The sequence below is a fragment of the Lissotriton vulgaris genome, chromosome 3_1, assembly GCF_964263255.1.
Source record: "Lissotriton vulgaris chromosome 3_1, aLisVul1.2, whole genome shotgun sequence".
NCBI lineage: Eukaryota > Metazoa > Chordata > Amphibia > Caudata > Salamandridae > Lissotriton > Lissotriton vulgaris.
Genome location: NC_141689.1, coordinates 254,516,143 through 254,530,255, shown reverse-complemented (window position 1 = coordinate 254,530,255; position 14,113 = coordinate 254,516,143). Strand labels below are relative to the sequence as shown.

The following is a 14,113-nucleotide window of genomic DNA, read 5'->3' as shown; positions in this document are numbered from 1 at the left end:
CTCTGGGTGTGTGTGTGTGGCTGGCTCTGAGTGTGTGTGTGTGGCTCTGAGTGTGTGTGTGGCTCTGAGTGTGTGTGCGGCTCTAGGTGTAAGTGTGTAGCTCTGAGTATGTGTGTTTGTATGGCTCTGGGTGTATGTGTGTGTGTGGCTCTGGGTGTGTGTGTGTGTGTGGCTCTCGGTGTGTATATGTGTGTGGCTCTGGGTGTGTGTGTGTGGCTCTGAGTGTATGTGTGTGTGTGGCTCTGGGTGAGTGTGTGAGTCTTAGTGTGTGTGTGTGTGGCTGGCTATGGGTGTGTATGTGTGGCTAGCTCTGAGTGTGTGTATGTGGCTCTAAGTGTATGTGTGGCTCTAGATGTCTGTGTGGCTCTGGGTGTGTGTGTTTGTGTATCTCTAGGTGTGTGTAGCTCTGGGTCTATGTGTGACTTTGAGTGTGTGTATGGCTCTCGGGGTGTGTGTTTGTGTGGCTCTGGATGTGTGTCTGTATGTGTGTGGCTCTGGGTGTGTGTATGTGGCTCTAGGTGTGTGTGTGTGTGGGGGACTCTGGGTGTGTATGTGTGTGTGTGTTTCTCTGGGTGTCTGTGTATGTGTGGCCGCATTGTGTGTGTGTGTGGCTCTAGGTGTGTGTGTGGTAGTAATTGCTGTCTGCTAAACTCGTCCGTAGGATACAATAAGTCTCACATTTGAGAGAAATTAAGCAAATGGCAATGTAAATAACAATGCCATTTACTTCTCTATTTCTTAAACCAACACATAAATACAAACTTTGTCATTTACAATGCCAATAGCTCAAACTTTTCCAAAGGCGAAACCATTGCATTGTAAATGCTTGTTTTCTGCTGCTGTGCCAAATGCAGGGGAGAATTTGCCTAATGAACTTTGTCGTCTTCATTATTTATTATTGTTTGCAGCAGTATTAACTGTATAGTGAAGTCTGGACTTTTCTGTGCGGATTTAATTTGTTTTATGTAAGTACTATTAAAACTGTCAGAGTTAATATACTGAGCCTTAGAAAAGATTCAAAGTCTAGCTTTGATTCCCCTTCCTGTCGTTACACTTCCTTCCATAAAAACTGCTGGTCCTACAAACGAATGGGCGTCTGTTGTGCGACAATCTGGACATCTATGTACCTACATACGGGGAAAAATTACCCACATACAGGATCACTTACAACCACCATACACTGGAATGAGGATACATACCAGGTTCTTTTCATAAAGACACATAATCCCATAGCAGGGGTATTTTAATGTGTTTGATCCTAAGCGTGTCAATATAGTGCATTTCATTTGCTGCAAAAAACACACTCGAAGCAGTAGGTCAGAACTCTGGGCAAGAATGTGTGTGCACGTGCAGCTGTACAATACATAAACGGTGTACTATAAATGCTCCTTTGTCATTGAAATGCGGGGGAGGGGAATATTTCAGAAAAAAAGGCGCTGATAGTCTGGGTATCCCTCTTGTTTAGAAGGTGCATAGAAATGTGCTCATTGACCTGCCTTTCCCACTCAGCAGCAGACACTGTGATGTTGCAACTCGACTGTAATAAATCATTACAAAATAGAGCGGAGTTTAATTTGATCACACCATAAGTATGCCACAGGCATAGCATAGTGCATCTTACACTTCTCAATAAAACTGAAAACAACTGACCAGATGTACGCACAATGATTCTGGCTGGTATCTGAACAGGAAAGTCGTAATAATACAGTTATTACCCCTGCAGGACCATCACCACACTTACTCTCTAGATTCGGATATTAAAGTATATGCTTATATGCTGAACTAGTAGCGGTCCCACACCTGGCCAGATGCTGATGAACAGTCCAGTTTTCTGTATTTAATGCATTCAAATGAGGCTAAGCGGTATAATTCAGGGGACCATTCAACAATCGAGGAGACATCCTGGATCACCAACATCTCAAAATACAGACTTTCACAACTGCTCATGAAGTGGCTAAGCATTGGTGTCACTGGAGAGGAGAAACAACCTTTATAACGCAGTCATTACATCACACTACATTTACAACACAGTCATTACATCGCAACACCCTTTACATTGCATGCCATTACAGCGCAGCCATTACATCGCATGTCACGACAACACATGTTATTACAAACAATGTCACTACAACGCAGGCATTACAACACATACCATTACAACACATAGTACCCCCTTTCCCCTTGCACCCCCTGGAGTTAGAATAGTAATTTTTACCCCTACACTATCCAGCACTTACCTTAAATGCAATGTAATGGTATGCATTGTAATGGTATGCGTTGTAATGGTATAATGCAATGTAATGGAATGCTTTGTAAATGTAGTTTCTAAAAATGCGTTGTAATGGCATGCAATGTAAAATAATGCGTTGTAAAGGAATGTGTTGTTAATGTATGCGTTGTAACGTCATACATTCCTGTAGAGTGTCCGTCTGTATCAGTAAGAGCCTTGCTGAGGGTTGAAGAGTGTAGCTATCCATAATGTAGAAATGTTTTCATATTTCTGACCAATAGGAAGGCACAGTAAAAGGAAGTTGTAGGTGCCTGTCACTAGCCCACTTGGAAATTTTCCGTTTCATGATGCACATGCAAATGGACAAGGAATCCTGCCCAAGCAGAAGGGTTCCAAGTGTACTCTTGATACAATGCATTTACTGTCTACTCTAGATCACCAGTGCTGTAAATATGTGAGGTGATATTCAAAACACAGGGGTTCAATACGATGGCAGTTGGATGAGCGTACGACCACCGTCAAAGCGGGATTGAGACCGACTGACAAGGAGCTGGTGGTCCCACCCGCCATATTTTGATCAGACCGCCGTGTAGGCGGTAAGAAACGACCTTTTTCTACTGTGGTATATGCTGCGGCCCGGAAAAGGGCCGCAGCACAAGCCGCAGTAGAAAAAGGCACTTTTAAAAAATTCATGCACTGTGTGCCAGGCACCATGTGATGCCCAGTACACGGTGCATGGATGTTTGGGAGCACCACTGGCCACTTAGCAGTGGCCTACAGAAGATTGGGGCCCTGGTTTGAGCCCCAAAGTCCCTCTACAACAGCCTTTTCATGGCTGTGGGTCTGCCCTGAAAAGACTGGGTGAAATGGACATTGTGATCCTAACTGTGGTGGCTGAGCCGGCACCGCCTCCATTCAGGATCATGATTCCAACCGCTGCCCCGTCGGGATCAGTAGATCCTGGTGGAGGCAGCGGTCCAACCCCTACAGACAAGGGTCTGACTATCTGTATCCGAATGCAGCGGTCGGCCCAACGGGCTATCGGTGGGTCCGCCACCGATGACCTATCAGTGGCAGTCTCACCGGCATCGTGATGTGCCACACGATTTGGAAAAAGTCTTCAGGTTGTCACCATTCCAGAGACCCGCCAACATAGGTATGCCTCTGCACGGTCTGTTCAATGACGGGCATTAAGAGGGGTAACTATAATTCCGATAGTCAATCTTATTAGGGGAAAACAATGCATTTTTTAATTTAAACAAGATTGAGCAGGTAGAACTGGTCGAAAGGAAGTGTGGCATTTATATGTATGTAAAGATAGTGAAATAAAGAAGCATGTTGCTAAACTTTTCTTGACTTTCTTAATGCACAATAGAATATGCGAAAGGCAAGACAATTGTCCTGTGAAGGAGAATGGCAACGAAGAAAGCCCAGCATAGTAGGTGAGGAGAAATACAGATTTGTGAGCATATACTTAAGGCATTGGCGCTACGTTGACTGTGTGATGTGTAACTAAATTCACTGTACTTTGTGGTCAGATATTGACATTGTGCATAGGTGCCAGATGTGGTAGTTTTAAGCAGCGTCCTCTGGGGTGAACCTTGATGTTCCAATAATTTCATCTCTGATTTTTTCGACATATACACAAAATACAGTGACACAAATGTTAATATTGACGATATTCAATATAAATTCGGATTTTAGGAAAACATTCAGAGGGAAGTGGCTTTATTAGGTGGCGACCCATAAATGCTAACTCGACTTTTACCATAGTTTCACATGTGATGCATCTAAAGGGCATAAGCCAATGTAGGATGCTTTATAGTTAGATGTTATGCAATATGCACGAAGAGATGCAGCATAGGCAGAATTTAATTGGAACCTTAAATGTGAATGAGCCTGGTCTTAGGTTTATTTCTGAAAATAAAATGTTTGGAAAGCATGAGATACACAATGAAATAGAACTGAAATCATAAATCAGAATTTTTTGATAAAGAGTAAGTGATGTAATTGTATTTGCTGATTGGAAACAAGGAGATGCGGATCACAGAAAAGAAAGAATTGACACTGTAACGGTATATAGGGCTGGCTGCCTGAGAGGTAGCCTCAAATATAAAACAAAGTGTGGGAGCAGGGCTTTTAGTTTTTATTGCTTGGTTTTTGCCTGTTATGACATCCCAAGATTACTTTAATTCAGCTGTGCAATTCAATGAACACACTTAGTTCGTTTAGGAAATCGGGTTACTAGTTGGGAGGTTTAAACCCTACTCAAGTAGCAACCACAATTCTTGTCAGGGTGAAACACAAGCAAACCCGTAATTCCCTTGTGTTTAACTCTCAGGTAGCTTGGCAAAAAAGCAGTAAGGTTTAACTTAAAGGCGATAATACATATTTATGATAAGTGTAGCGTTTAGCTGTGTTTGAAGGCCAGGTGAAAATCACAGGCTCAGGCCGACCGCAATAGAGCGCTGGCCGAATACAGGGACCATGTTAATCCCACTGCAAGAGTTACCTCTGAAAGTCTAGCGCAAAGAGTCTAGTTCATGGTGGAGGACACCGCGAGGACAGATGGTCTTCACTGTAGGGCGAAGTGCAGGCCATGCATCGTGGATGGTCGATGTTGTAGTGCGAAGATCCTATCGGGCATCACAGACGGTCATTTTTGGAGTTTCGTTTTGGCAGTCACCGTGTGCTGTCGATGCTGTGGCGCAAAGTGCAGATCTAGCTTTGCCAGTGAGGGTGACAGGATATTGGTGCGAACTGTCCCGTTCGCTGTCGAGAAGCGCCCAAAACTGCCGAATTTCTTCTTTTCTTTGAGGAAGAGTTTCCATGTTGCCACACCAAAGCTCCAGGACCTGCAGGACACCTCTTGGAGATGAGTAACTCACTCCAGCAGAGGCCAGTAGGGCTCAGGCAGTTCCATTTGCAGGTCCAGGCAGCAGGTCAGTTTGGCAGATGCAGGGAGGCCTCTTGAGCTTGTTATGTCCCTGTAACTCAGAGCAGGAGGTCAGTCAGCTGACCCTGGGGGTCACTTCAGCCTGGCTTGAAAGGTCCAGGTCCAGGCATCCTTCTCAGCAAGCAGGGCAGGCTTCAAGCAGCAGAGCAGCATGGCATCCTTTTTCTGTAGTATCTATAGGTCCAGACGTATACAGAAAAGTTTCTTCTGAGGGTCCACCATTCATACTTGTGTCAGCTTTGAAGTAGGTGAAGTGTCTAGGGGTTTCCACCCCCAAAGGTGTTTAAAAGTTCCTTCCTCCCTGCCCCAGGCCCCAGTTTGTCTGGAGGCACAAAAGACTAGTGTGAAGGCCTTTGTGAGTGTACCTGAGGCAGAGTTTGTGATGTGCAAATGTGGTAGATGAAAGATCCTCCCCCTATCAAGTGAAAGATGGCACATCCTACAACACCTGTTCCCCCTTTGTCCCACCGTCTCGGAGCAATACAGAAAGACCAACTGCCAGTGACATTTAGTCATGTGACCCAATATACAGGCTGCAGGCACCAAATGGTTAGGACAAGAAAATGCCAACTTTTTAAAAGTGGCATTTTCACAATTGTGACTTAAAAATCCAACATTACCATTAAATTAGGATTTTAAATTACAGTTCTTTAAACACCAAACTCAACCTCCTTCCAATTAAAAGTTATCACTTATTAAATGTAATAAGGCAACCCAATGTTATCCTATGAGAGGTAGGCCTTGTAGTGGTAATAAAAACAAATGTAGGCGTTTTTCACTACCAGGACATGTAAAATCTAAAAGTATATGTACAACTTTTTGAATAAATTGCGCCATGCCTTATGGGCTGTTTAGGGCCTACCCTAGAGATGCCTTATATGCATTCGAAAGGAAAATGTAAGCTTGACAAAAGGTTTATTTTGCAAGGTCGAAATGGCAGTTTAAAACTGCACCCATAGGCTTCAATGGCAGGCCTGAGCCAGGTTTAAAAAGGGCTACTTACGTGGATGGCAGAATAAGTGTTGCAGGCCCAATAATAGCATTTACTTTACAGGACCTTAGTAAGGACAATCGTTTGCGGGGAGACCACCAGAAGCCTGAAAGTTCTAACAGTTCACCATCCTTCTTGTGTGCTATGAGGATAGGAGACAACCATACCCTTGAATCAAAGGGCTCAATGACTCCCTCAGCACACGTGATCAAGAATCACTCCACAGATAATGCAACATATCTACTTTTAAAATTAACTGATAGAACACCTCCCTAACCTTGGTAACATGGTCCAAATGTTTCAATTCTCTTAACTTCTCATCAAACACCAGTGCATGCTTACATGAAACAACCCCCTGCTCTTTCCACTGACAAATCCTCATTCACCACCATTACTTTCCAACTTCTACATGATTTTAAAATCATTCCTGTCCTCATCTTTCCCAAAATGTTCAATAATAGTTCTACCTTGAGATTTACTATACACTTTGAAATACCCCAACAAGGCAATCTAGGTACCATTATATACTCATGGGCTAATATCCAGTGGCGATAACATTATCATACTCCACACACAGTCATGTCTATAGGCTACGCAGGCTGCCGCAAGCCTGCAGGGTGCACAGCCAGTATCCGGGCCCACTAAGAATCTGATTTCACTGATCTTCGGAGCAATGTAGGATCCAGTCCATTTGTCTTTAGAGTTCTAGGATATACACATTTCATTATCAGGAATTCGTCTACTGCATACCTCTCAAATCGGCATCATTTCAATCAATCAATCCATCAGAGGCGAATAAAGCGCCACTACTCACCCGTGAGGGTCTCAATGCGCTTCGAGAGAGGTGACCATTCCTTCAGCAGCTCTTGGCTTCCCAGCGGAGAATGAATTTCATTGGAGAATATTTGCATATTTGTAAGTCACTGTGAAAATCTGACTAGATTTTATAAGCCCGCAGATCAATGAGCCCAATCATATAAATAATACTATGCGTGAGAAATGCAAGTCGATCCATCACTGCCTGTATTTATTCAATTATGTATTTATTATGAATGTATATTTTATGTCATCGAGTACATTGTGGTACAGACGATGTAAATATTTCATATGGCTGCATGGCATGGCACCACCCAGGATAAATAAATGATGAGGGACGTGCATTGACACCTGGAATAATAAACACAAACCTACAGATAATTCTAGCAAGACGTCTAAGGGAAAGAGAGAATATTTAACAATCATAAACTCTGTGCTCAGTTGCAAGACTTCTCATTGTCAGAAAAACACCACTTTCCTTTCCAGCCCTGGGCTTTAATTAAAACACCATTTGGCACACTCTGAGAGATTGAAGTCTTGGTTTGTTGCAACTAAACCATTAAATTAACATCTCACTATCACCTGTAAAGACCATGTGCTGTATTAGCAAAGGCACTCTTGAGCTCAAGCATGGATTTACACTCTCAGTGGCCATTGGTATTACAGAAGGGGCTTTTCTTTTGCAGTGTTCCTTCTGTAATAAGCCTTCAGCAGTGCCATCCAAAACAGTTGCTTTCTCTTCTGCATGTGCACAAAGCCAGGAAACTAGAATGGAACAAGCTTGCCCCATGCCACAGACGCGAGCGTAGAGGCAAAGAGGCTTTCGAGTGACACACACAGTTAGTGTGCCCCTCTTAAGGTGCCCTTTGGAAAGGGGCACAGAGGGCTCCAGAGATCACCAAGAGTCTTCTTTTGGGAGTTCCCAAGCTCCCCTACAAATCAAGGCTGGGAGCGCCACTGCCGCAGGAGTGCACTCTCACTGTCGCTGCAGAGACATACGGAAACCTTTCCACACAGGTCCTATTAAGGGCACATGGTGGCTAATTGTTGGTAATCTTCGTTACTCTGAGTCCTGGTCTCCTCGTCGCGCTCTTTAACAGATGAGGGACATCTCCTCCCCCACGCTGTATTTGCCTATCCTATATACACCATAAAAATAATGTACTTTTCATCAATTCTCTAGAATAAGCCCCTTCCCCTCTTGCTCTCCTTTGTAATTTCAGTCTTAAGTGTTCTCTATTGCCACGTTCTTTCTCGAGAATTGTTACTGTTTTATTTAAAGAGAAAAAGAGTTGTGATGCATGCCGCACTCCCCACGCTTGGCTGTTGCCGTGTGTGACAGGCCTCGGGCCTAGGAATGGTTCTCTGTGATGAGTGCTTGGACTCTGACGCCTGGTGGTGGCGGCCCTTCCTCGCCTGACAGGTAGGCGCTGACCTGAATCCTCACTAAAGATGTTTCTTACTCTTTCATGTGTTGGGTCTTTACTGGAGCCTAGGGAGTCCATCATGAATAACAACCCCAAGGAGACATGATATCCTGGTCCCGGTATCCAATAGGCTTGGTGCATTCCAAAGCCATAAGGGCTGATGCGTCGACTTGCACACTAGGCACACCTGCTCGAAGCCATTGATCCTACAGGGATTGTACCATCATTTTGATGCTGCTCTTCTTTACCCCATAGTGTGCCCCCCTTCGTAACCTGCTATATACCTGTTTATTGTTTCACTCTCCTTGACTCATTTGTCTTGTAATTGTGTGATTATTTCTGTTTTCTTATTCTTACTTGAGGTCGTTATTGCATTTATGTCCTTCCTTCCATCCTTTTGTAAAGCGCTCCGATATCCTTCGGGATGTTGTTCGCGCTATATAAAACGTTATAAAGAAATAGATTGTGTCGACCTGTTGGCACTTACGGAGGTTGCACCATCCCATGCTCACAGAGTGGGTGGTGACAGATTATCAACATTGATCAATTAATATGGAGGGAAAATTTCGGATCCAAAATTGAGGGGGAATCCCATTACCTCTAATGAGTATGGACAAGAGGCTTTGCTTGAACACAATAGCCTTGCAGCTACCACAACAGGATGGGGCAGCTGCAAGAAGATCCTCGTGTGGCCGCCATATTTAATTGCCTGCTGCTGTTACAGCCATGCTAGTCATTCTTCACTGCTCAGAACATGGCTGCCAGCACAACCAAACGTGCTGCTGTGTCTGCTCCGCATTCGATTGTTTAAAGCAGGCAGAGCCCGTGCATTATCAAACACTGACTAGATGTCATGCCCAGTGGCGGCCTATTGATGGATGGATGACAAGTTTATCGTGTCTGTGCCCTTCCTGGCTTACCAGACAGAGAGAGAGCGGTAGCGTGTCCACGTGGGGTCCCCGCGTGTCGACGTGACAGGGTTTATCGGAGATTAACATGCAAAAGTCACCGGGACCTTCCTTACATCACCAGCCCAGGCGAGATTAGCAGCTCTGAAAAGACATCCCGTGCTCGGCGCGAGGCAGGCTCTCTCACAATGCTCTCTCAATGTGGGTGACGTAGACACGGGGTTAATGCTGTTGGGACGAAGCCAACGTAGCGTGCAGAGTAGAGCGTCAGCATCAGCAAATCCAGCACGTGGAAAAGACCTCCGAAAAGCATTGATGAGACAAAATGTATTGTCCTGGGATGTGGGTTTTTGGGCTGCCTACTGTGTCTCCAATACCAGACTTCTGCGCTCGTGCGTCCCTGCTGCTGTGCAATCTGAAGCGATATGAGATGATTCTGTTAATGTAGTTTACTAAAGTTTATATTCAGATTGGAAGCATTTATTGTTTTAACAAACCTCAGCACTCCTGACCCATATACGCAAAATTGTAAACTCAGTGAGAAAAGGAAAAAAAGAAAAAACATAGCTAAATACACTGTACATACAATTTGCCACAATCTAGAAGAAGTTCCATAAATCATCTATACTAATGGATTATGATGTGTTTTTAGATCTCGCCTAAAAAAGTGCATGTGCTGCAAAACCTTTTGTTAACTTACACGGGTCTTAGAGGCTACCCTTTACCTACCATAGGTTGGTTTCATTGTCACTCTCATTTGCTTACTTCTTATTGGCCAGCTTCTGTTTGCCACCTTCCTCTTCATGTGTTTGTCTCTCTCCCAGAGCATGGATGTATTACTTGTGTCCTTCTGCTTTTCAGGCACTACTTTTAAAATTTTTGTTTAAGTGCTCTACGAGAGTGTGGTTTCCAGCTGTCTCCCTCAATTACTTCTCCCCCCTCCATGTACCTTCCCCATCCCCTCCGACCCAATATCCCTCCATTGTCCCTCTGTTTGCTCCCAGCCCTTCTCAGCCACCCTAATTTTCGGTGCACTCCCCCAACCTTGCCTCCACCCCTCCGTTTTTCCCCCTCACCCACCCTGTTTTGCCGCCTCACCTCCTTCCATGTTACGCCCCTCTCTTGAGGAAACAATAAAAAAGCACTATGACATGGCCAGCGCTGGCAGGATGATGGCTTTAATTCATTCTTTCCCCAACCACATGCTCATCCTTTTCTCGAACCGCCCCCCTGTTGCTTCAGGGGAGCAATATAAAAAAAAAAGAAAGTGGTAGCATGGGGCAGTGATGGCTGTGTTTTTGCGCTTCTAGTTTAAATCACTTTTAGCCATGTGGATCGGCAGATGTCCTGCTGTACAACATGGCTACATAACATTGACAAAGCCAATAGCTCTCATAGGCCCTAAACGTGCAACATGATACGTAAACAATATTATCAACTTTTTAAACAGGATAAAAGCACCTCAAAGCTTCAACCGTTGCCATTTTGCAAGTTTGTTGGAATGTATTCTCCTTGCTTGATAAAATTCTGTGCATGGTAAAAGACTTTGACTCATCTTTTCAAATAACATCTGATGCAGCACCAGCTCCCAGATTTAGGACCCACCTGAAGAGATGAGTCGCCCGTACCCGTCCAACTGACTCTAATCTCACCGCCATGTCAGACTGTTGTATTGCTTCAGCCCTCTCTGAAGCACTCTAAAGTGTGTGAACATAGACATAAAGCACTCTTTATAAAACGTGTTAATAACTAATTAAAATAGTGCTTTGTAGGAATATAAATGGAGAGCCGCGAAATAGGGGAGACCGTTAATGAGTCCTCTCCCCATAGTCTCACTGGGGTTCCCCCTCTGAAGCATGAAAATTAAGGTCCATGTCTGTGGTCACACTAGTGGTAATGACCATCAGAAGGTTGCAAGTGGGAGGTGATCATAGCGTATGGAATAAATTATCAAAATGAACTGAAAACAAGCATTGGCAATGCCAATACGTCTCACCTTTTCTACCTATTAGCCTTGACAATGCTATTTGCCAAGGCTTTTAAGCATTAGCAAAACATGGTTATTGCTATATTGCCAATGCTGAATAGCACAGACAAAAATATATTTTTTTAACGTGCAATGAAGCTATGCACTCGTGTATAATCACACATGTGCATATGTGCCATGACGCTATGGCCGTCCCAACATCACGATGCATGTGCACTCATGTATCAAAATGTCTACGCACTTGCAAACTGACGCAGCAGCTATTTTGTGTATGTATAATTTACTGTACCCATTATTGAGAGGTAAATTAATTGAAGCACATTTCAATGTAGGGAGGAGTGGCACGGCTGCAAATTGCACCTCCCCGAGCCTCCAAAAAAATATGGCTGTGACCAACAATACTCCAGCCCAGCCCCTGTTCAACAAGCTAGAATCCAAAATCTTCCCTTTCGCCTCACCTTAGTGCTGAACACCACAACACCAATCATCTCCACCACAACATGGGACAAGACTTCGGACTCAATATTTTTTTACACAGATGTATAGTGGGGCTTGTGTGTCTAACCACCAGTTTGGTGTCATTTATTTTAATTTATGGGTTGTGCAGGTCTGGGCCCATTTACTATGTCTGTTGCATCGGTGAGATGGTGTCTGCAGTGTCTGTGTGATCACAAGAGCCAGTGTCCCAGCTCCTAACATGGAATGCTCAGGATGGTTTAAAAGGAGTTCCCTGGGAGACAGCTGGGAGACTAGTGTGAGTTTTAGAAGTCGGGAGTGTGACAAGACATGCAGTCGTGCCAGAAGTCCGTGAAGAACGCCTTCCTAGAAGAATGACTTCCAGGCTAGCGCTTGTCTTAAAGCGTTACCCTGAACCTGTCTCAGGGCTAGCCTTGGAGAGATCTCTAACTCCTGAAGTCACTTCCGGTCCAGGTAGGCCACCCCCGGAATTAACAAATCACCATTGGTAAAAGGGGCACGTCAAAGTCATAGGCCTTTGTCTGAGTGCTCAAAACCCGGCCAGGTACTTCTTCTATGGGGTCGCCTGCAACAGGTCACCAAACGCTGGGAGGATGGGCTAATGAGCAGTGAATGGGAACTGAGTGTGGTCCAGGGACATCCCTGGTACTCTAGAACCAGGAGAAGTTTTAAACCCACAGAGCCCCCATTTGAGAAGCAAGGTTGTCTCATCTAGTTTGATATTCAACTCTGTTTCCCACAAAAGGAAACACCTCCATTGTCCTTAGAAGAATGTCTGTCATTGGAAGTACAGCAGGACCGAAGAAGACTTTTTTAAAGATCCGCAACTCCATTGATGACGATGCTTTTTGGTGAAATAGCTACGTTCTAGACCCTCCCCTCTCCCAGGGTCTGTGAGAAATGGTAGGTTTGGCATGGCTAAGACATAGTAAACCACAGTTTTGTTGCCTCAGTGATTATCAGACTCCCATTTAGGTGCTGAGACTATCTCCAAACTCAGATTGAAACAAGTGACATGGGTGAAGGAGAAGATACAGTGAATAAAATACCCTTAGTGGCATTAAGTTCTGAGTGTCCTAATTCTGCTAAGATTCCCTGAGAAGAGCTACTCAATCAGGGACAGAGGAGAGGACAAAACGGTGCACAGACATAATATCGAGTCCAAAATATCGATTGGACATAATATCGAGTATTAAATATAGACTGGACAAAATATCGACAGGACAGAATATAGATAACAAAAATATCGTTTTTAAGGTAAGTGAAGTAATATCGACTGTTATAAATATAGATAGTTAAAATATCTAAGTATATTATATAGATAGTTAAAAATATCGATTTTTTAATAATAATTAATTATTTATAGTGTATTTTTATGTTATAAAAAAGTGTGTATTTATGTTATAAATAATTTTATTTAATACATTTTGTTTTTATAATTATTGCGTAATTTAATTCTGTAGCGGGTTGTGGGTTTATAGGGGAATAGGGTGGGAAGTAATTACATTTATTTATTGATAGTAATTTGTAATTAATTGTTAATTAATTTATATGTGTTAATTAATTTAATTGTAATTGGAAAATAATTATTATTAATTGATCAATTGGTAATTATGTAACTTTTACTAATTTAATTCTGTAGCAGGTTGTGGGTTTATAGGGGAATAGGGTGGGAAGTAATTTAATTATAATTAATTAAATATGTAAATTTATTTATTGATAGTAATTAGTAATTAATTGTTAATTTATATTTGTTAATTAATTAAATTATAATTGTTAATTTATTTTTATTAATTGATTAATTGGTAATTATGTAAATTTTACTAATTTCATTTCTGCAGCGGGTTGTGGGTTTATAAGGGAATAGGGTGGGAAGTAATTTACTAATAATTAATTAAATAATAAAATTAATTAACATTTATTTATTTGGAAAAAATTGAAAAATAATTTTTAATTATTAAATAATTATTGTTAATGTTTAATTAATTATTATTAATAGGTGATTAATTGAAATAATTATTGTTAATTAGTAATTTTAAAATATTAATTATTATCTTAGATAACATTTTTATTTATTTTTAATTAATTATTAATAGATATTCAATTATAGATTTTTGAATAATATATGAAATATTTACTTTCCCTAATGTTGTATTCTCTGGAGTGGGAATAGTAAATTTAACCCCTATGCTATCCAACGCTTTCCCTACTGTTGCATCCAATGGAGTGGGAATAGTAATTTTTACCCCTACGCTATCCAACGCTTTCCCTACTGTAGCACTCTTTGGAGTGGGAATAGTAATTTTAACGTCTATGCTATC

At 42.5% G+C, this 14,113-nt stretch overlaps 1 protein-coding gene across 1 annotated transcript in view; it reads right to left on the bottom strand.

Moving 5' to 3' along the window:
* The window catches only part of MAPK4 (mitogen-activated protein kinase 4), a 514,768-nt gene that overhangs the window by 437,022 nt on the left and 63,633 nt on the right, over positions 1-14,113 (bottom strand). The window lies entirely within an intron of this gene.